Source organism: Nothobranchius furzeri, chromosome 1, assembly GCF_043380555.1.
Source record: "Nothobranchius furzeri strain GRZ-AD chromosome 1, NfurGRZ-RIMD1, whole genome shotgun sequence".
NCBI classification, from domain to species: domain Eukaryota; kingdom Metazoa; phylum Chordata; class Actinopteri; order Cyprinodontiformes; family Nothobranchiidae; genus Nothobranchius; species Nothobranchius furzeri.
The window spans coordinates 71,872,005-71,895,263 of NC_091741.1; positions in this window are offsets into that span (position 1 = coordinate 71,872,005).

Below are 23,259 nucleotides of genomic sequence, written 5' to 3' on the forward strand. Positions count from 1 at the left end.
AAGAAAAGATTCCCATCTGAACATCTGACCTGGATGTTGCTCAGCGCAGCTCACTGTCAGCGTGTACTACATAAGGTGCACAGCGAGCTGAAGATGTGGAGAGGGGCTTGGAGCGTGTCGCAGAACCAGAGCGCATGCGGGAAGCTTCCTCCGACTGAAGCGAGCGTTTTCCAAACCCTATCTCTCAGAGAGACTTGTCACTTAGAAAATGTTCCCTGATTTTGAAACTTTGGCTGAATAGTGCTTGTTCCTGCCTCCAATGTGGCAACACATCCAGCAGCCGTCTGAGGAGAGTCCCAGAATCTCACATCCCTCCTCAGAATCCTCTCCTGGAGTCTTGCTGCCAGCCTGCACGTTGTCTGTTCCCGTTCCTCTCATTAAATGATAAAGAACGTTTTACTTACTTGCCGGTTCTTGTGATGATTCTGCATGTCATGGGTCAGGAAATTCACCCAACATGACATTATTCTGTTAGTTGAAAAAGTATCTCACAGCCAAATATGATTTACAAATATAATCAAGACAAATAAGTGACAAAGCTCCTACACACATTTTTCTGCACAGAAAACATTCCTCATTTCAGTTCTTGAAGTATGTAGCTCTAAAAATATCATATTCCACTCGGAATTAAAATATAATAGGAACTTTAAACCATTTTAAAGGTTTTAAAACAGCGTTTGCATAAACTGTTATCACATTTTTGAGATTAGAGTGGTTTTGAAATAGCAACTTTCCATTTGGCTTTTGGTCCAGCTTTAACTAGCCGTTAGCTCATCAGTCTGGTCAGAATACATCTGGATTTGTTTTAACTGAGGTACTTTTTGGGTATGAAACGCAAGATACTATTCATAATGGTTCAATTACAACCAAGTTTAAAACTATCTACCTCTTTAAGCAAAAGATGAGAAAACATCTTGCTTTCCATACACTAACTGGTTTATTGGGATGCTACAGTTAGGATGAGTAAGATATATAAATTAACCAAAATTTGAGTTAAAGTCAAGTTTAGGACTGATTTGTTTGTGTGATTTGAGCATACTGTCGGACAGACCAGGAAACAGAGACTGGACACTTCGTCTTGCTAACATCTCTGCATCCTGTGTCTGCAAATGACTCCCAGGTGGTTCCCCCCTTTGCTACTACCAAGAGTCGGATTTACAACGAGATTATGAAGCTCCCTTTTGACCCCAGAGGCTGTGCTTTTCTTTATTTTTTTCAGACTGACTCTGAAATTTCTCCCTCCTTCTATTCATCGACCAAGTGCAGCAAGAACAATGCCTTATTCTCCTACACAGGCGCTCCATTACAGGGCCTGTGGCTTGGCAGTGGAGCGGGCCTCAGATTTCAACCACATGTAGTGCACTCAAATCAAAAGAGTCAGCTCTGGCAGCGTGGCTGCATAGCTGAGGGAGACACGGAGAAAAACTGTGAGCAAGCAGACGGAGAGGGAGAAAACAGGAAGGAGGACAGAAAATAAAAGTAAGTGATGTCAAGAGTAAATAGTCGCGAGGACTGGGAGAGTGGAGAAACAGCAGTGAGGAAATATGGAGATAGTAGGACTGTGAGGGAAACTTGACAGGGATTATAGCTTCAGTGCCAAAAGGTCAGGACACAGAGAGGTCAAATCTCTGGGGAATCATTTTGGAAGGCCGTGAGGGATAACCTCGTCTTCACCCTCACACTGGATGTTCACACTGAACTGTAATTTTCAAATCCCACGGACAGAAGCTTTTCAGGCAAATCTAAGCATGCCTGCACATCTCACACAGTCAGATCTGGAATTTTATTAAAATTATTGTGAGGGTAATCTGTCACATACTAAAGGCACTTCCAGTTTGGACCTGAAAGATTCTCTTGTGAGGAGGTAAAAAAGTGAGATGAAAATGAAAACACCGGGTGTAGCCAGTGTTTTCCAAACGATCGCTCAGTTGTCTGGCGCTTAAGTCGGCGTCTGTTTGGTCTTGAGCCAGTGTGCCTCGGAAGTTCACTGTCAGACGCAATAGGACATCACAGGCGATTGCATCATTAATGTGACAACCCAAGGCTGAATTCTTTTACTTTTATTTCCCCTGAGTAACCAAAAATTGGTTGCAAAACATTACAAACACACTGTGATGCACACAAATGTGTGCTTTTTTTCTAAAAAATCCTCAAAAAAAAACCTGCAGGCGGTTACTTGGATGCAGATTTGAAGTCTTTCTCGACCAATCTCCTTTAATCTTTGTTAGCATAACATGGCTTTCATTGTTCTTATATCATGAAAGAAAGACTAAAAGGTTATCGCTGCATGAGAACAAGGAGCAGCAGCAGCAGCAGCAGTGTTCCTGTGGGAAAGCAGCCTGGATTATCACACTGCTTAATCTCCCTAAATTGAACACACAAATTGCAACGACACAGAAGTCTCGCCGGCATCAGTCACACACAGTAAGACCACCGCTGTGGGAAGGAAAGTAAAGGTCATTTGGGGACAGGGTAAGGTAAGCGTGGGCACATTTGGTGTTTGGATTCTACCTCAAGGCCTTGAACAAAGGACTCTGCCTGGAAGGAGTGGAGGTGCATTTGGAGACGCCTTGTGAAGTGAACTGCTTTCTAACGAGAGCTGCAGCAACCCGACACTGAAACAGATGTTCCAAACTATCAGGAGACCCTGTTTCCAATTTGACATCATTTACTCTCACTCCTTGGCTCTGCTGTTTAATCTTAATTTCTTGTTCCAACAAGAAGAAACTAGCAGTTGCCTCCCTGCTGTTCAATCAGATCGAACTAGTTTGAATTAAAGTTGAAGGTGAAGTGCGACCGCGGAAGATGAGTTTATCAGTGCATAATCATAGAGGACGCCCATAAAGATGTGTCTCTTGAGTCAATTTCCTGCACACGGCCAACATCTGCAGCACTGAAACTCCCTGCAAGTCATGACTGCTGGATGTGAAACTGTTTGATGTCAGGATGGATTTATTTGGATAAAATGTGTCAGAAAATCACAATGTGCACAGCATCCATTCACTTCAAGTTGTAGCTTTTACTCCATAAATCTGGTTAAAGCTGACAGCAGATGTAACTGAGTCCCATCTGTTGTGGTTGAATCCAGAACAAATGTTAACTTGCAGGCAAGATGATATGAAGAGCAGAAGTTCCTTCAATTGTTCCACCAAACCATGCGTTATTATCTCTCTAAGAGGATGTCACAAGAGTTTAAGAACATTCACATATAAAGATGTTGGAAGAGACCGATGGCAGCATGAGTGTTGTGTTACTTGTTAAACCAAAACAAATTAAACATCGAGGATTCCTTAAAGAGTGGAAATTGTTTATTGCAAGTCACTGCAGTTTTAAATTATGGTCATTTTATGTAGAACACTTAATGGATATATTTTCAATTTTGTGTCAGCTTCAACTTCATGACAGAGCTAATTATCCGCTAGTGCTAACACACTCATGATGCATATATGCAGTAAGTTAAAAATGTATTTGTGGTTTTTAATAGTGGTCAAAGCTTACGATAATAGCTTATTGCCTGTGTGTATGTACTTTTATTATTTTTCTTTGAATTTTTCTCTAAGTGTTGGGGCTGCTGTAACAAGTGAATTTCCCCACTGAGGGATCAATAAATTATATTCTATTCTATTCTTTCTATTCTACACAGCATGTTGAAGCAATTAGCAGTTGCTAACATCTGACTGCATGAACTAAACTGAAAATGGACACAGCAGGGTCAGAAGTGACAGAGAGAAAGAGAGAAAAATGATTATTATCGTTGCTATAACTTTTTTAAAATGCATATCAACTGGACGTGGACAGACTACATGTTGTTGACAAAAATGTATGTAAAGATTCATGTGATCAGAAGACAGACGACCTTTCACCATCTATTTTCTTTCAGTGGCTAATGTAGGAAATAGGAGTAGAAGACTATTATCACATTTAGCCAACACGTGAAACTGATCAAATTTCAAAAAGAAAAAAGTCAAAAGCTTCGTTTTTTTTTTCTTACCTCAAAACTAATTTCTGTAAAATTCCGACAAATACAAATCATCTCCCTGATTTTTTGCTATTTCTTCCTAATAAAACACAACCCACTAGGCTTTTCAGCAGCCAGAGCAAATCATCTTTAGAGTTTTGTTGTTGCAGCAGTCTGTCTGCAGGCACGTCGGCTTGCAGATGACTGAAAACTCCCATCCTGCTGTTCTTCTTCAACAGTAATATCTTCTGTCTTTAGCAAGTGGCTGGGGACAATCCAATCAGCACGTCTGTAAAAGGATTCGACTGGTAAATCTCCCTCTTGCTCCTTGACTTTTCCTTTATTTTTCCAAGCTGGTCACATAATTTAAGGCTGTAAAGTTGGCTACAGTGTAACACGCTTGGTAAACCTCCGAGTCAGACTACTGAGCAGACAGACGCTAACTACACCTGTGCTGTTCGCAGCTGTTATTTAGGATTCTGTAGATGTTTCCAAAGAGTGTGAGGGTTTAATAAAATCTGTATTAAATCCATTATTTTTCAGGATTATAAAATAGTAGAGATTTTTCTCAGGGTATAAAAAAACATTTATTTGAAAATGTTACTGGAGGGCACTTGTGATGTTTGGCTTTGATTTGTTCAAAGTTAGAAGACATTTCAGACTTTTGTAGTATTTCTCACAGCCGTCCAGCCTCTTCAAGACAATAATCCGAAGTACATCTTCTTATTTTCCAGGATTTAATGGTGTACTAGCACAGCTTGAATTCCTGTTAAAGGCCTGGCTTGACCAAAAACTAACAAGTGTGGTGTTTACATTTCAATCTCTAGTGGAGTATTTCTCCGTGTGGCACGGAGGCCTGATGGTAGGAGAAGTGACCTTGTGGTCAGAAGTTGGCCTGTTTGAATAAATGAAGCAGCTGCAAAAAACACAGAGAAGAAAAAAAAACCTGAGGTCTCCAAGCCACCTTTCAAGTGCTCTTGAGCAAGGCACTCATATTACATCTCCAACCGCGCTGTCCAGGAGCAACAAAAGAGTGAGCAGCTGCTTTCTAAATATACTAATCCTACAAGTATGCGTTGCTTTGAAGTGGCGTCTGAAACATTTGGAGTCGGTTGATCGTTTGCTTCCACAGTTTTTTACAATGTTTCGTATTTCTTCTTTATCTTTGTCAAGGACAATACTATTGACAGTACTAATCATTGTGCTCAATTTATCTTTTATTAATGGTTTGTTCTCCATCAAACTCCTACCTACATTTACAAAAAATCATTAAACTCATCAGTGATTTCTTTATCATCATAAATATATTTTTTGTCCTTGACAAAATTATTTGGAAAACTGGATTTTATTAGTCACACAGTTTATTATTCCCCAAGTAGCTTTTGTGTTATTTTTATTCTGATTCAATAGATTACCATAAAAATCTTTTTTTTTTTGGCTTCCTAATTATTGTTACCAATTTATTTATATTTTTTATATCTATCCTCTACTTCCATCCATCCGTCCATCCATTTTCATCCACTTATCTGGAGTTGGGTCGCGGGGGCAGTAGCCTAAAGCTTGGTTTATGCTTGACACATTCACTTTCTGCTTGGTGATGCGACTCGCAGATGGAACGCGCTTCACAACTCGCAGCATTTATGGTTCATGCGGCTTGTCTCTGCGGTGAGCCAATATTCTCCCAAACTGAACGGGACAGCATGGAGCTCTACAGCATGCATCCAACACTACACCATAGTAGAAGGAGAAATTACTGTTGTTTACAACATGGCATTCCAGCATTCCAGCGTTCTCATCTTTTCCGACAGTGCGAGCTATTTCTCTCCAAGAATTATTAACAACATGTTGATCACGGTGATCTCTGAGAGCTGAATCATACAAATGTCTGCGGACGCGTCAAGCATAAACCAACCTTAAGGCGATGGGCCCAGACTTCCCTCTCCCCAGCCACTTGGGCCAGCTCCTCCAGGGGAATCCCAAGGCGTTCCCTGGCCTGGTAAGAGACATAGTCCCTCCACTGTGTCCTGGGTCTACCTTTAGGTCTCCTACCGGTTGGACGTGCCCGGAAAACCTCACCAGGGAGGCGTCCAGGAGGCATCCTGACCAGATGCCTGAGCCACCTCAACTGGCTCCTCTCAATGTGGAGGAGCAGCAGGTCCACTCCGAGCCCCTCCCGAATGACTGAGCTCCCGAGTAGATTGACCAGTAAATCGAGAGCTTCACCCTCTGACTCAGCTTTCTCTTCACCACGACAGACCGTTACAACGCCCGCATCACGGCAGATGAAGCACCAATCCGCCTATCGATCTCACGCTCCAGTTTTCCCTCACTCGTGAACAAGACCCTGAGATACTTAAACTCCTCCACTTGGGGCAGGACCTCATCCCTGACCCGGAGATGACATTCTACCCTTTTCCGAATCAAGACCATGGTCTCAGATTTAGAGGAGCTGATTCTCATCCCAGCTGCTTCACACTCAGCTGCAAACCGCTCCAGCAAAAGCTGAAGATCACGTTCTGATGAAGACAATAGGACCACATCATCTGCAAAAAGCAGTGACCTGATCCTCAGGCCACCAAAACGGATGCCCTCCAAACCTTGGCTGCACCTAGAAATCCTGTCCATAAAGGTTATGAACAGAATCGGTGACAAAAGACAGCCTTGGCGGAGTCCAACTCTCACTGGGAACGAGCCCGACTTACTGCCGGCAATGCGGACCAAGATCTGACACCGGTCATACAGGGACCTAACAGCCCATGTCAGAGGGCCTGGTACCCCATACTCCCGGAGTACTCCCCACAGGGCCCCCCAAGGGACACGGTCAAACGCCTTCTCCAAATCCTCAAAACACATGTAGACTGTTTGGGCAAATTCCCATGCACCCTCCAGGATCGCCCGAAGGGTATAGAGCTGGTCCAGTGTTCCACGGCCAGGACGAAAACCACATTGCTCCTCCTGAATTTGAGGTTCAACAATCCGACGGACCCTTCTCTCCAGAACCCCTGAATAGACCTTACCAGGAAGGCTCAGGAGTGTGATCCCCTGTAGTTGGAACACACCCTGCGGTCCCCCTTTTTAAATAAGGGGACCACCCCCCCCGGTCTGCCAGTCCAGTGGAACTGCCCCCGATGTCCACGCGATATTGCAGAGCCGTGTCAGCCAACACAGCCCCACAACATCCAGAGCCTTAAGGAACCCCAGGTGGATCTCATCCACCCCTGGAGCCTTGCCACAGAGGAGCTTTTTAACCACCTCAGTGACCTTAGCACCAGAGATTTGAGAGGCTAACCCAAAGTCCCCAGACTCTGCTTTCTCACTGGAAGACGTGTCGGTGGGATTGAGGAGGTCTTCGAAGTATTCTGCCCACCGATCCACAACGTCCTGAGTAGAGGTTAGCAGCACACCCTCCCCACTATAGATAGTGTCGTCCCCCCCCGTCCCCCCCCCCCCCCCCCCCAGCCACCCCCCGACCCCACCCCCCACCTCTCAGTGGGAGCAACTCCAGATTGGTAGAAAGTACAACCCCTCTCAAGGAAACTGGTTCCAGAGCCAGAGCCATAGATATAGTCGGAACCTCCCAACCTCACACACTAACTCAGGCTCCTTCCCCACCAGAGAGGTGGCATTCCATGTGCCAAGAGCCAGCTTCTGTAGCTGAGGATCAGACCGCCAAGGTCCCCGCCCTCGACTACCACCCGTCACACCGTTCTGCTTCCCTTGTTTGCAATTTTAAAAACCTCCTATAAGTAATTATTTTTTGCACACACATTCTTTAGTCCCTTAGTCATCCAAGGTTGGTTTTCTCTTTTACGTGTAGATTTGATTAGTTTGCAGTTATCATTATACGATTTCAACAGTATTTTCATGAAGGATGTGTATGCAGCATTGACGTCACTGACGTATACCTCCTTCCAGTTTTGTTTATTAAGATCTTTGTTTAATGCCTCCATGACTTTAACTGATTTATCTCTTCTGTAGTTTATGGTGATGTTTTGTTTTATGGAATCTTTGTATTTGAAGACTGCGAAAACAGGTAGGTGGTCACTAATATCCGTCATTAATATCCCAGTTTTCCTGACATCATCCTCATTGTTAGTGAATATGTTATCAATGATTATTGCAGTACGAGATGTAATTCTGGTTGGCTTGTTTATCAAGGGAAATAAACCTAAACTATACAGTGAATCTGCAAAAGCTTTGCTGCTCTTTGGTTAAGTTTAGGGAGAAGAAAAATGTGCTGGTTACATTTGGAAATATACTTGGTTTTAACAGTCCACAACTTACCTGGATAAGGACAAGTAAGAAGAAGAAGACGAAGAAAAGATCTTTTCTATAGCGCCTCTCAAGATAAAAATCATGAGGCGCTTCACAAAAACAAACAATGAAAAATATAAAAGATAATTTAGAAAATGATTAAAAATATATTTAAAATGAGCAAAAATTAGACAATTGTCATTAAAAATGTAAAGAGAGAGAGGGAGAGTGAATAGGAAAGACGGAAATCAGTGGATCCTGAGGAAGGTGGAATAGGTGGGGAGAGCAGAATAAAAAGAGAGTGGTGAAGAAGGTCATACAAAAGCCTGCTTGAACAAGTGAGTCTTCAGCTGCTTTTTAAAGGAGTCCACTGAGTCCACTGATCTCAGGCTCAGGTGGAGAGAGTTCCAGAGTCTGGGGGCCACAGCAGCAAATGATCTGTCACCTTTGATCTTAAGCCTGGTGCCTTGCACAACCAGTAGGCTTTGATCACTGGACCTCAGGGACCTGCTGGGGGTGTAGGGACTAAGAAGATCACCAATGTATGATGGTGCTTGTCCATGTAAGGCCCTATAGACCAGAACCAGGATCTTGAAATGAACCCTGAAGTTGACTGGCAGCCAGTGAAGCTGGAGGAGAAGTGGGGTGATGTGGGTGTGTTTGGAGGACTTGGTCAGAAGCCGAGCACAGGCATTCTGAACCACCTGTAGACGGTTCAGGGAGGTTCTGCTCAGACACGTGAAAAGAGAGTTACAGTAGTCTAAGCGTGAGGAGATGAAGGTGTGGATAACTGTCTCAAGTTCAGAGCAGGACAGAATGGGACTCAGCTTAGCAATGTTCCTGAGATGGAAGAAGGAAGAGCGAACAGGAGAACTGACATGAGAATCCAGGGTGAGAGCTGGGTCAAAGGTCACACCAATATTCCTGACGGAGGGTTTGGTGTGAGAAGCAAGCTGACCAAGAGAGTCTCTGACTTTGGGAACCAGCTTGTCTCGTTAATCCAACCTTTTACATACTAAGCAGGGTAAATTTCATAATGTCACCTGCAGTTGCTGAGACAGTAATTTTATGGAGGTCAAGAATTACAAATACAAGGGGATATGTGCGAAACTCACCTTTTACATATTTTTTGCTGCCATGTGGGTCTAAACTGTGTAGCGGAATATAATTGGTATATTCTTACACTTTTATTAAGGTCCAGAGATAAATCTTTGGACTGGGCCCTTATAATCAGAAGAGGTTGTTTTTACCACAGGTAGTTTTATTCAAACACTTTGTATTAACTTAGAGACAATAAAAGAGAGAGATTGGGATGTTTAAGAATATTTATTTTATAATTATTCGAAACAATCTCCAGGACTAACTCTGTAATGATGGATGCAGATGAATGTAATGCTGAAGTGTTGGTGTGTGTGTGTCAGTTCAGAATCTCCATGGTGAGGCGAGTCTGAGTGCAGAGGTGTTTTGTCTAGCTGACCACGAGGTATTTCAGGAGGAAGACATGAGACGCCATCTGTGCCGTGTCTACGTACCATTCGGAGACTCCCGTGTTAGATCCGGAATGCCAGGTCCTCGGACCCTCCTTTGGTGCTGGAACTGGTATTCACAGCGTCGGCAGCACGACAAACCAGTCTACGGATCGACTCCCGGTAGCAACGGCAGGTGTCAGCATCACGTAGAGAGTTCAGCTTTTATTCTGAAGGAACCGTCGTCTTGTTGATACAACGACAGAATTTTCCAGCTTGACAGTTGTCAGCTTAAAAGTAGAAAATACAGCTGGCCACTCTGTACTTCACTTAGCGATGATGGATTTGAGAGCTGGTCGAGTACTTGGTTGGAACAGCGTTGAACCAAGTTGAACTACGTTGAAAACTTTGTTGGAACTGATGGAACTGAATTAAAATGGCGTTGTTCTGTTTTATTAAGCTTAGTTGTTTTGATTCTTAGCAAATCGGATCGGACAGATTAACTAAACACCACAGAACTCTGCCCCGCATCAGAAAGGAAGTTCTGATTGGATGAGTGAACAATGTGTCATGTGTTTACCTTATGTGGATCAGGATGTCTAGCTCAGTTAGCCCAAGATCCTGTTATTCATTAAACACATAAATCATAACATTGTGATTTCACAGATCGTTCATCTGGTTATTATTGACCAACAGTTGTTTTGATTAGCTTTATTAGAAATAAAGTTCTTTGATTAACTAATGAAAAGCATTCTTCGTCCTTCTTCTGTCTTCTTTGCTGGAATGTAAACATCAGAAGCAAGCACACGACCTTGGCAATTTATGCACACTGTCACTGTGTCAAAGGGCAGCTGTTAAGGGCAGAAAATGGCATACTCATAATGCTACAACTGCCTTTATAAACACTCCTAACATGAAAAAACCTGGTCCATCCATTTTCTGTTGTTCATGGACAAGTTGAAGAAGCTGTGAAGATGAGGATGTTGGGTTTGGGGACCACTGGGGCTCATTCCCATATTTTACAGGTTTTGTTGGTGTCTTCGAGCCATGACCTTTAGCACGTTCTTGGGGGTTCTCAAAGCATTGCTGGATATGGCTAAACTCAGACTCCTAATCAAAAATCATGATTCCCAATCAGAAAAAAGGTGGAATAATCTGCGCAGGTAAATCACTCCAAATCTTTTAACTTCTGTCACGTTGCGGGTGTGGGTGGCGGCGGACCGTGTGTGGAGGAGCTGACCAGAAGGCAAAAATGCAGGCTCGGATAAAGTAAAAAGGGTTTTAATGGCAGAGCGGGAACGACAGAACAAAACAACGCTGACAACAAACAATGATCTGACAAAGACTCAAACAAGACGGGAGGTATAAATACTCAGGGAAACAATCAGGAACACATGGGCGGATTAACACGGGGCAGGTGAAAACAATAAAGATTAATCAGGCAGGAGGGAATCAGCAGCAAAGCCTCCTTGCTGTGCGTTTGTCTTTTTAATACCTTAATCCAAGAGCTGAAAAATCTCCCTATCCTTCAGGAGTGATCCATCAATAAATTAAACAAATAAGCTGTGTTCATGATTTAAAACATGGAGGAAACATGCTGGAAGAAGACTGCAGCGCCAGGTATGTCATCTCCATTTTTTCTAAGTCCCAACAGAGGGGCCTGTCAGTCTGAAGTTACTAGTGGAATATTCTGTCCACAGAGGACGATAGGGGCTGGGAGGCTTTGCATCAGCCCTGTAAAGATCATGTTAGCACATACTGGCTCAAGAAAATTATTTTAAAAAGTCGCAAAAGTATCCCTTTAAGAAGTGTTTCTAGGGTGCAGCTGGTAATTTTAGAACCCCGTGTGCCTTTGCCAAGAGATTTCTGAAATGTATTTAATGGCAGTCACCGATTTCCTTTGTGACCACTGGAAGGAGGTGACGACATGAAGATTCTCAGGTTTTAATCTAAACTCTTGGACTCTGAGTTGTAACTTCAGACCTGTCTTGCCTTCAAGGACAGAAGTCTTTATTTAAATCAGATAAATTTAGACAAATAGTTTTGGGTGACTAATGTCTGAGGAGCAGCCAAGAGGATTAAAACATTCAGGATTTCTGATAAATTACTTTTTTTGCTCTCCACACTCCTGATGTTTCTACTTAAATCTTTAGAATTAGGAGAGTTGATGTTTGTATACAGTAACATCTCCCTGAACACTGTTCTCCATGTTTAGTCCGTTTGATTAGGGCAGCTTAGACAAGCTCACCACACATGGCAACGTGTCGAATGAGTCGGAATAACGACGGAGGTTCAAGTTTCAGATTTCTGACCACTTGTTCTAAACTCCATCACAGAAACCCCCCAAGAACAAAGGGTGTGATGACAAAATGTCCAGAAATACACCAGCGGGCTAATGAGTGTTTTCAGGAATGGCCTGGAGAAACTCACAGAGGTATACAAACACTGCTTCATGCTAATTACTCCCCTGATAACGTTCAAGAAATAATAATAATAATAATAATAATAATAATAATAATAATAATAATAAACTTTATTTGTACAACATGTTTCCAGGAGTGGCTCATAACCACACACAGCAAAGAAAAGGAAAACAAAACAAAAAAACAAAAACAAAACAAAAAAAAACAGTGGCATGCTTGTTGCAAGAAAAAAAACAGTTATGTTGAAATAGTACAGAAAAATTCCTTATGTGTTTACTATCAAATCTGGATTTTGCATTATTATGTTACGCTTGTGGTTTTGGTTGAGAGTAATTGCTTGGTGATGTTTGATCAAAAACAGTTACACCAACAAGAAGCTGGTAAATGAAGCTGAGGAGAAGCTATTGCTGTTCTCAGGCCACCAACACAGATTTTAATGATGCTATGTTGAAAGTAAGTGTGTAGAAAATAAGTGTAGATTATTAAAATGCAGGGCAGCCAGTGGCAAGTGTGGCAGAGCGCATATGGAAAAACAATGCAGGACCATTATTTTAGCCTTGATCATAAAAAGGACATCACTGGTTATACCCATGGAGGAGGATTAGGGCCTTCTTTCAATTTACAAATAAGTAGGAGCTAAACGCTAAATTTGAATGACGAAGAATGCAACCTGCAGGACTTTATGCTCTATACTCTAAGTGATTAATTATTTTTTAATTCAAGATGGCGAAAAAAAATAGGCAGATAATGACTCATTATCATAACTAAGTAGAAAAATAGCAAAGCAATACTGTCTGATTTAGTAGATTAAATTTCTTTCAAATGTAATTTCATAACTTTTCTAAATAAGTACACTTACTGTGGCCAAAGTGGCAGGACCCAAGGGTGCAGGAAAAATGCAATTCATTGAGTTTTCTAATTGTGCTCATGAGTGTTAGATTCTTCAATAATTGAGGTTGGTTTTACAGCCAGCAGAGACTGTTGGATTTTAACAGCAGAGAGGTAAACTTTTAGATAGTCAACATGACAGCAAAATGCATGAGAGAAGTGTGTTTAGCTCACATGTGCTAATAACTATTTTTTCTTAAGAAGCTGTCATTTATTTTCAGGTCTGAGTTGTAAAAGCATAAGTACTACACATGTTGCAGCATCAAGGCTCTGCTGTTCCAGCTGGCTGAGCTGATTTTACAAACCGTTACTACATATAAATGCTGCACCGAACACATTGAATGGTTCAGTTTAAGTGACTTGGTTTGTAAACTCTTTTTCAGATTTTGTACAATCTTGTGGTGAAATCCAAGCATATATTCTAACTAACACAGGCGTTAACATCAATCAATCTTCCTGTTATCCGAGGTCGGGCCACGGCGGCAGAAGCCTCAGCAGAGAGGCCCGGACTTCCCTCACCAAGCCACTTGGGCCAGTTCATCCTGGGAAACATTTTAACATCTGTTTCATTTTTTATTATTCAACTGTTAAATAAAAAAACAAATCTCAGCACATTAAAAAGTCACTTCATTGCAGAGGTTAGAAAAAAAATCTAAACATAGGTGTAATCTAAAAATAAATAATTCAGTAAGAAATAATTACAGCCTGCACTAGATTTTTAAACAAACTTCTGTGGGTTCAAGTGGCTACGGCTGATAAAGTTGTTGTTTAACATCCAAATGTAAGATGTCACATAGTGCACAGACTACATGTGCCAAAGGCAACATCTCTGTATGAGTAAACTTCTCACTTCTGCCAGATGCCAACAGGAGGAGAAGTTGTGGCTTAGAGGTGGAGTAGATTACTGCTAACTGGGTTGCTGGTTCAAGCCCAGCTGCCCCTACCACAACCCCAGAGAACTCCCTTTTAAAAAGAATAAAGCTTCAAGAAATTTTGGGAGGAGCTTGACATTAGTTAGAATTTTTACTCTGCTTGTTTCATCTCTAAATAAGTTTCCAAAATGTGGAAATACATGTGGACAATGTTAGTGATTAAAGCCCAGTTCACAAGGCAGGATAATCATGCTGATTTTTAACTGCCTCAAGCTTCGGGATGCACAAGATTACCACAACAGCTGTAAAGATAATCTTATCAAATAATCGTACAGTGTGTGGTATGTTAAGAGCACTTTAGTACACTCTGAAGGATGTCAGAACCATCCCAGTCATTAAGTTGGTCTTTCAAACCTAATGGATTGTCTTGGTCTGATTTTCGGGGACAAACTAATGTGTTGCCTGCTGAATGTGACGTCAGAAAATGAGGTGATGGTCGCACCCTGAATGCGCTGGTATACTATGAATTTTTTTATTGGGCTGACAAGTTCCAAATCCTTCCTTGTGTACAGGGCTTTACAGGCTGCTGAAGAGGTTACAAATGAAAAATGATTAGAGATTATTCAATCAATGAATCAGCTGTTTTGGAGCAACTAAAGCATGCAAGGAAGTGGCCCTCCAAGACCAGATGCAGCCTAAGCCGAGAGTCCCAGACAGGGTCCGAAATTAAATTTTTTACTCACCGGCCAAGCTGGCTAGTAGATGATGAAAATCTACCGGCCAAGCATATTTTTTACCGGCCAAAATTCTAAATGATTTAGATCTACCTAAAGCATGTTATTCTATATTATGTTGATTCCAAACAGAGTGACAAAATAATTAAAACATCAATTAATAAGGAAAACAACTCTTTTGTCATTTTTACTATTTATTTATTTATTTTTAGAGATGTTTTTATGAACTCTTTCATTGAAATCTAGTCAGAGTCCTTGTTTTCTCTGTCCATGAAGTCTGGCCTCCTGCTTCTGACACCGTCTTTGTGCCAAAGCATTACAGCCTCATTTGGGTCATAGTCCTTGATCTCTGGAGAACACAGCTGCACCATGAGAATAACTGAAAGTGTGTCAGGGCTAGGGTTGTCACGGCAACCGGTGTAGCGGTAAACCCCGGTAAAAAGTTGACAATAATAATAACCGTCTTGTTTTTTAAAAAAAAAAATTATCTCGGTGGATTACCGTGGCTGCGGTGTAGGCGCAGTGACCCTCTCCAGCCACCGTATCATCTGCTGGAAGTTGCCGGCGGCACATGCGCACTTTGTTGTTTTTGACCAAAACTTTCTTTAGGCTAAAGCTGAAATAATGGCCAGAGGAGACGGCACTCAGGACATTTATTATCCCTCAAAGAAGACAAAGTCGGAAGTATGGACATTTTTTGGATATTTGAAGAATGCCGAGGGACAGTTGTCTGTGAAAGGCAACAACGCTACGTGGCCATCATAATGTAGCCATTGTCTCACGACTCCGCCACCTCCGGTTCGCCACTTTTCACAAAATCTTGTGGTTACCACTGGTCCTGGTGGTTTTTCTTCCAGTTCAACGAGTTTTCTTTTGGAAGGCTGGCTGACTCCAGTTAAAAACCGCCACATTTCACCGCTAGTTTTAACACGAAGCTAACTGCTAACTTGATAAACTGATTGAATGGGATAGGTGGAAATGACGTTGGATGCGGCACTCACGTTTCGTGTACGTTTGTGTACGTTGCATGCAGGCGGGAGGAGTATCAGAAATCCATGGAAGATGACTGATAAACATATCTAATTTGGTGCAAATATTTACTCGCCATGTGGCAGGTAGAGCTCAAAAATTTACTCGCCAAATGGAGCAATTTACTCGCATTTGGCGAGTGGCGAGTGTTAATTTCGGACCCTGGTCCCAGACTTCTCTCTCCCCAGACACTTGGGCCAGCTCTTCTGGGGAAATCCTAAGGTGTTCCCTGGCCAGCCGAGAGACATAGTCCCTGCAGCGTGTCCTGGGTCTTCCCTTGGGTCTTCTCCCGGTTGGACGTGCCCAAAAACCTCACCAGGGAGGCGACCAGGAGGCATCCTGACCAGATCCCCAAGCCACCTTAGCTGGCTGCTCTTGATGTGGAGGAGCAGTGGGTCTACTTTGAGGCCCTCCTGGATAACCAAGCTTCTCACCCTATCTCTAAGGGAGAGCCCAGCCAACCTGCAGAGAAAACTCATTCCAGCCGCTTGTATCATTCGTCGACATTGGTTTAAATTCAGTACGTGTGCAATACCTGTACAACACCCAGATGCAAATGTTTATGTGTGAACAGATTCAGGTCCTTATTTCAAGGAACACATACATATTATGTCAAGTGTTCATGAATTCAATTAATTATCACAAAAGTAATTAGATTTTCTTTGTGTGAACTAAAATGTATTTTAAACCAACAGAGGCTGACCCCTGAACACAAAATAAACAAGTTTGTTGGACCACTGGGGGGAGGAGGGTGGAGCAGAATTTTCCAACAACACATTCAAATTGTGTCAGATGTTTGTAAATTGAATTAATTACCACAAAATTAATATGATTTCTTTCGTGTGAACTAAATTTTATTTAAAAAAACAAACAAAGGCTGACCTCTGAACACAAAATAAATTAGTTTGTTGGAACACTGGGGGAGGAGGAGCGCGCTATTGCACTAGTGCTGTACGATACTGCAAAATTTGGCATCAATCCGATACCAAGTAAATACGGGGGCTAGCATTGCCGATACCAATACCAATACTGATATTTTTTACTACTAGTCTAGTACCATCTAGTTTTGTGGGATTTTTAAAGATAAATAGGATCAATAAAACTTGAGTTTTCAGACAAGATTCTGATATTGATGATGTCATCAATATGAGAATCTTGTCTGAAAACTCAAGTTTTATTGATCACTTAATTATTTTGTAATGTTTCCTCTAATAAATCATGTGTATGGTGAAAATAAAATACAGGGAAGATTTTCAGGCAAATAAAGTTTTCATTAGGAAACTCAAAATGGTTTACAAATGGTTAACAAGCTCAAGATTTTTTTCTATTGGAAATCTATAAAGCTGTGTAGAAAAATTCCAAACGGCGCTCCTTTTTCGGTCTGCCATCATGCAGCCACAACAGTGTTCTCTGCTGTTCTGTACTTGTCTCGTGCTGGAGTGCTGTTTTACTTTTTTTTATGTAATGGTGGACTGCCCCATTGACTGACATCTGTGGCGTTCAAATCACTGTGCTTTAATAGTTTTTTGGGCCAATCACAGCGCTCTTTTAACGAGGTAGGCGGGATGTCCCTGCAAACAAACATGGCTGCCATTCGAAACGGTCCAATCACAGGTATCAGCCAGGTAAACTACAAATCAAGATGGCTGCCGTTCTGTAGTGGTCCAATCATGGCGCTATATATGGGCCATTCCCATCTGTACTGGGTCGGCCCGGGCCGGGTAGTGTAGGTTGTTTACATATCTGGGTGGCCTGGTATTTTTCCGGGCCAACCAAGACTCATTCTCAGCCCTCTTCTCGAGGGAGTCTGCTTCAGGCCGACCAGGGCCAACACACCCACTGCTGACAGCAAATTCAATTCATTTCAATTCAATTCAAGTTTATTTATATAGCGCCAAATCACGACAAGTGTCGTCTCAAGGCACTTCACATAATAAACATTCCAATTCAGGACAGTTCATTAGGCCAATCAGAAAAAATTTTTCCTATATAAGGAACCCAGCAAATTGCATCAAGTCACTGACTAATGTCAGTGACTATACAGCAATCCTCATACTAAGCAAGCATAAAGCGTCAGTGGAGAGGAAAACTCCCTTTTAACAGGAAGAAACCTCCAGAGAATCCCGGCTCAGTATAAGCAGCCATCCTCCACGACTCACTGGGGATCGAGAAGACAGAGCAGACACACACACACACACACACACACACACACACACACACACACACACACACACACACACACACACACACACACACACACACACGCACACGCACACGCACACTCACACTCACAAAGACTAGTAATGTGTCTATAGTTATATTGTGATGTCTTAGTAAATATTCTATTCGGTGAAAGATAAACTTTGTTGTATTTATCCTAGTGGATCTATAATCAAACGGATAAACTAGTATTAGCACATCCAATGTCAAGGAAAGCAAAAAGCCATTATCAGGAGAGGGAGAATGTTTTAGTGGTTAGCAGCAGTGTGCTAGTTGATGGCCCCCTCCATGAGGCCACCACAGCTCAGCAGAACATCGTTGTAGCTTCTTCTGGGGAGAAAAACACTTACAGAGAAAATAAAGTTAACAGCTGAAATTGCAGAAAATAGTACAGTTAAAGAGCAGACTGTAGAAGAAAGCAGTAGAGTGTGAAAAGTGGTCAGTGTATCCTCCAGCAGTCTAAGCCTATAGCAGCATAACTAAAGAGATAACTGGATAATCTATCCTGTTTAGATGGAGGCATGTTGGAGGCAGGGCAAGGGAGAGCCGTCTTTACCGACTGTACACTCCACCTCCCTGTACTCCCCCACTTGTCCAGATTTAGGCTAACATCAGATTTTAACCATAGGCCCTATCAAATAAAAATGTTTTAAGCCTATTCTTAAAAGTAGACAAAGTGTCTGCCTCACGGACTAAAGCTGGGAGCTGGTTCCAAAGGAAAGGAGCCTGATAACGAAAAGATCTGCCTCCCATCCTGATTTTAGATATTCTGGGAACCACCAGTAGACCTGCAGTCTGAGAGCGAAGTGCTCGGTTAGGAACGTATGGAACAATCAGATCACTGATGTATGATGGAGCTTGATTATTAAGAGCTTTATATGTGAGAAGGAGGATCTTAAAATCTATTCTGAATTTAACAGGTAGCCAATGTAGGGAAGCTAAGACAGGAGAGATATGATCTCTCTTTTTAATTCTCATCAGAACTCTAGCTGCAGCATTTTGGACAAGCTGAAGACTTTTAACTACATTCTGTGGACTTCCTGAGAGTAATGAATTACAGTAATCCAGTCTTGATGTAATAAATGCATGAACTAGTTTTTCAGCATCACTTCTGGAAAGGATGCTTCTAATTCACACCTTCCATTAGAGCAAGCCTCTGATTGGTGGGTAGAATCAGCCCACATGGGCTTAAGACAAGGATGTGTGGAATCAATCGGGCCAGGCTGGGGCCGACTGGGGCTACCCGGCCCGGGCCGACCCGGTACAGATGGGAATGGCCCATTAGATTTCATGGGCCAATCGCAACACTAAGTAGGCGGGATGTTATTGAAAATAAAAATCAAACATGACAGTCGGTGGTCAGCCGCTCATTTGAAACGGCTTTGGCATCAAGTTTGGACTATTATGACTTTAGCTTTTTTTTTGCCTCGCTGACCGACATCTGTAGCGGTGAGTGCGTCATGGCTTGCCAGGCTAGAAGAAACTGAATCGATACCATCACGCAGGTATCTAGTAAATACTCAATACCAATGTAAGATCGATACTATCGATATTTTAGATCGATCCGCCCAGCCCTATCTTGCACATGCACATTAGCAGTGGGGGTGGAGCAGAACGTTTGAAGTAAGTAAAGTAAAGTAAGTAAAGTAAAAGTTTATTTATATAACGCCTTTCACAGATATAAATCACAATAGTCGCGGCAGCAGCGCGCTCATTTTATTTGCAGTCTTTGGATTAAGTCTTTTGAGGAGACAACGCTCATATTTGGTAAGTATACCATATTTTATTATCTTTTGCAATGTGTTGTCGTAGTGAGATGCTTAGTAGCGCAACAGCAAGTCACCTTTTTTAAATTATGCTGCCTCATGGTAGTTAACCTTTTCAGACTACTGCTGCCACAAAAATTCAGGTTTAGTCGACTCGACAGTTACCGGACGTCAGTATTTGGACTCGACGTATGTCTTTTTAAAGTAATTTATCCTTTTTGAAATCATTTAACAAAAGTAGATACCCGTTTCTAGTCCAGACCACTAGAATGCACTGGTTCCGTCGCGCGCTTTCCGCTTAAGTAACCAGTCATGGCCGCCCAAACCACAGCAACGCCTCGGAGGAAACTCGGCCGCTCGAAACGTTTTCAACAGGCAATCTTGTCTAAAATGTGGGATGTGGGATAAAACTTTGGTTAGTTTGCTCTGCAAGATGTCTTTTTAGCTTCTAGCTTCACAAACAAGTTGCAGGAAGTGAAACACGCTGGTGTTATGCTGAAATTTGTTTCTCGGTCAAAAGCTGCACAAACGCCTGTTCGTTCCCGTTTTCTCCCTTAATAGTCGTTTTGAATTCTAAGAACATGATTTATAGTTCTCCATCTGCGCGGGTACAGAGACACAATTGTCAACAGTGCTGCCATCACGGCAGGCGTGGAGCTGATCTAAGAGCGTCTGGCGCAAAAAGTCAGACAATTTAAAAGGATATAAGCACCCGCGACTGAAGGAGCACAGAGACATGCTGCAAAGCTTTAATTTGTGAAGGAAATGATGGTAAACGTGAGTTTAGAGGAGGTGAGTGCATGACGAGTAGGAGAATGAGGGACAAATGTGTGTTAAAAAGTCTTTCAGATACATGAACACTCAATAATTAATACACGATCGTGGTGTCAATGTGCGTGCGCGACAGCACACTTGAGCTGATGGTGAAACATGAACCAGGTTTTAAGTTTCTGAGCTGTTGAGCATGCCCTGTGAAGTTAGACAGATGCTTGTCTGTTTAAATATCATGTGATTAAATGTTTGGATACAGAAACGTAGATCTGCCACCCACATAAAATTATATTAGAGCGTTATAATTTCATTTTGCGTGCATGGCAACTCTGATTATGTAGCTTTCAAACCAGAAACCTGTTCAATTTATTAGTATGTTTATTTATTGAATAATTCAAATTCAATTCAATTCAAAACTATTTTATTAATCCCAGAGGGAAATTAGAGTTTCAGTACACACAATTCTGAGATCAGACATACACACATAGACACATGACAAGAATTGGTGACTGTGGTCATTCGCAACCCGAGTCGCGCTACCTTAATAGAGATCAGAGGGGTTTATATATGAGGACTGAGTCGAGTGGAGGAAAAAAAGGCACTTCAGAGTTACCCTCCACAGGGAGGGCAGCTTTGCTATGCAAAAAACCCCTCAGACAGAAATGCAACAGACTTCAGACATTACACAACGTAAGTGTCCACTAGGTGGGGAGGTAGGGTAGAGGACTCTCCAAACATCATTGCATGCAGCCTCGATAAGCAGCACCCGTCACCTCCATCTGGACGGGGGGGGTCATTGGGTTTACAGAGCACAGTGACTCCTGGAACGATTCAGTGGCCTTCACCGGTCGCAGTCCCACCCAGGCTGGGTTAGGGAGACAGAGTTGCCATGGTGACGGCAGCATTCCACATTTCTTCTGAGGGGGAGTTATCGCTTCAGCCTCACAGGCTCAAGGGCACCTTGAGTCAGATAAGAACTTGTTTTGGGGCCAGACAGAGATAATTTCCTCTCTGTCTTTAAGTTCTGTTGGTCCTCAACCTCTCTTAATCCAATAATGGCGTAATCAATCCCAATCCATGCTGATCCGTCAACTCTATCCTTGATTGAATCTACCTTCTGTGCCAGAGTCTGAATCTCAGCCAAAGTTCCAAGCTTATGACTTATCTCGACAATTATATGAGTCTGTGCATTCACAGCGCGGTGTAATCCATCTCTGAGCTCCGGGATTGAGCCAATATTCCTCGACAACTCATTAATTTTCTGGTAAGCCAGATAACTACCCAGGCCAAAAAGCAGTAAACCTGACACCAACACAAAGAATATCCAGACATCTTCAGAATCCTCTACAGACAGTTGGGAGAGGCAGATCAAGTTCCACTGTTTCCAGGAGTCCATGATATGCCCAACTGGCTATGTCCCAGAGGGGCATCCTGGAGCCCCTTCTCCCGTTTTCATCATTGAAAAAATGTTGTCAATCGCGTTGAGAGACCAACTGACCAGATCCATTTTTAATCATTTCCAGTTTCCAAAAAATAAAAAATAAAAATGCAGAAGCACCGTGCACCCAAAGACAGACAAAGAGCCTTGGGATAAAATGGGGAGGAGGGGAGGTTTTGTCGTGTCTACATTGAAGTGCCTACACTGTGCTCTCTCTCCTCTGCTGAGCTTGTGTGGATCCTGCTTCCTGGGGGTGGATCCGTGACTCGTCATCTGCATCGACTACTCCTGGGTGGGTGCTCCGGCTCGTTGGCCTTGGACGACTGTGGTTCTTCTGATTATAAAACTAGATCTACTTACGGTATATTAAAATACAACTCTAGATCGTTACATCACTCTATTTCACTACAAAAGCATCTGTACTCTCCAAGAGCCGGAAGTACCAGACTATTTAGTAGTTCTGCTGTGTGTTATGTGCAGGATTTTATATCCTCAGACCGAGTAAACTGAACTAAAGCTTAGCTTGCTGAGTTCAGGACATTCATTAGGAATGGTTACATGACATTACAAAGCTGCTAGAAGCTAACTAAAGAGTTGATAGAAACATCACAAGATGAGTCATCGGGGACAGCCCTACATTCTGTACTAGGTTATTTCAGTGAATATGTAAGTGTCATTATTATAAGTTTAGTAGATTATATCTGTTGTTTTGATTAGTTTGACTAATAAAACATCAAAGTCAATGTGCTCACACTCCTGCATATCTGTGTGTTTCAGATTAACTCCTAGTGAACGGGAAACACCGAGTTTTCTGTGGCAAACCTGTGATAGTAAATTCAGTGTATTTGTTTAGCACATTTATCAGTTTTCATTTGTTTAATGGCTAATTTTTCTTTTATTTTATTTTCAGGTTGGTGTGGATATGCAAAGCAGGTAATACAGCAGGTATTTGTTTAGACAAGCTCATTACTATTCATGACCATATGCAGAATGTACTTTAAATTCATGGAGTAAGCTATTAAATCACATTTACGACAAGCACTCAAATAGAAACCAGAGGGTAAAATCCATACTGGCTGGATTTTGGGGGTTAGGGAGAGGTTCGCTTGTGTTCACTAAAAAATAAATTTAATAAGTTACATGTCACATCCTAAAATCATGCATTTATTTTTTCAGGCGAATGCAGAGTTTGTGTGAATCACCACCGAGCTGCTTGAAGCCAAGTTCGTGTCTGAGCTGGGCCATTTTTCAGACGTGCTCATGCAGGAGGGTTGAAGGAACAAAATATGGCCATCAGTGATTCAGTAAGTACAAATTAGCCTGGCCTACCAGACTCCTCTGTTTAATTCTGCAAAGAGAAAGGGCCTGTGAACTCTCCAGTTCAAATAACCCCACCCCATGAGAATTCTAACTGAGCCAATTCGCGCTGAGTAGTGTATG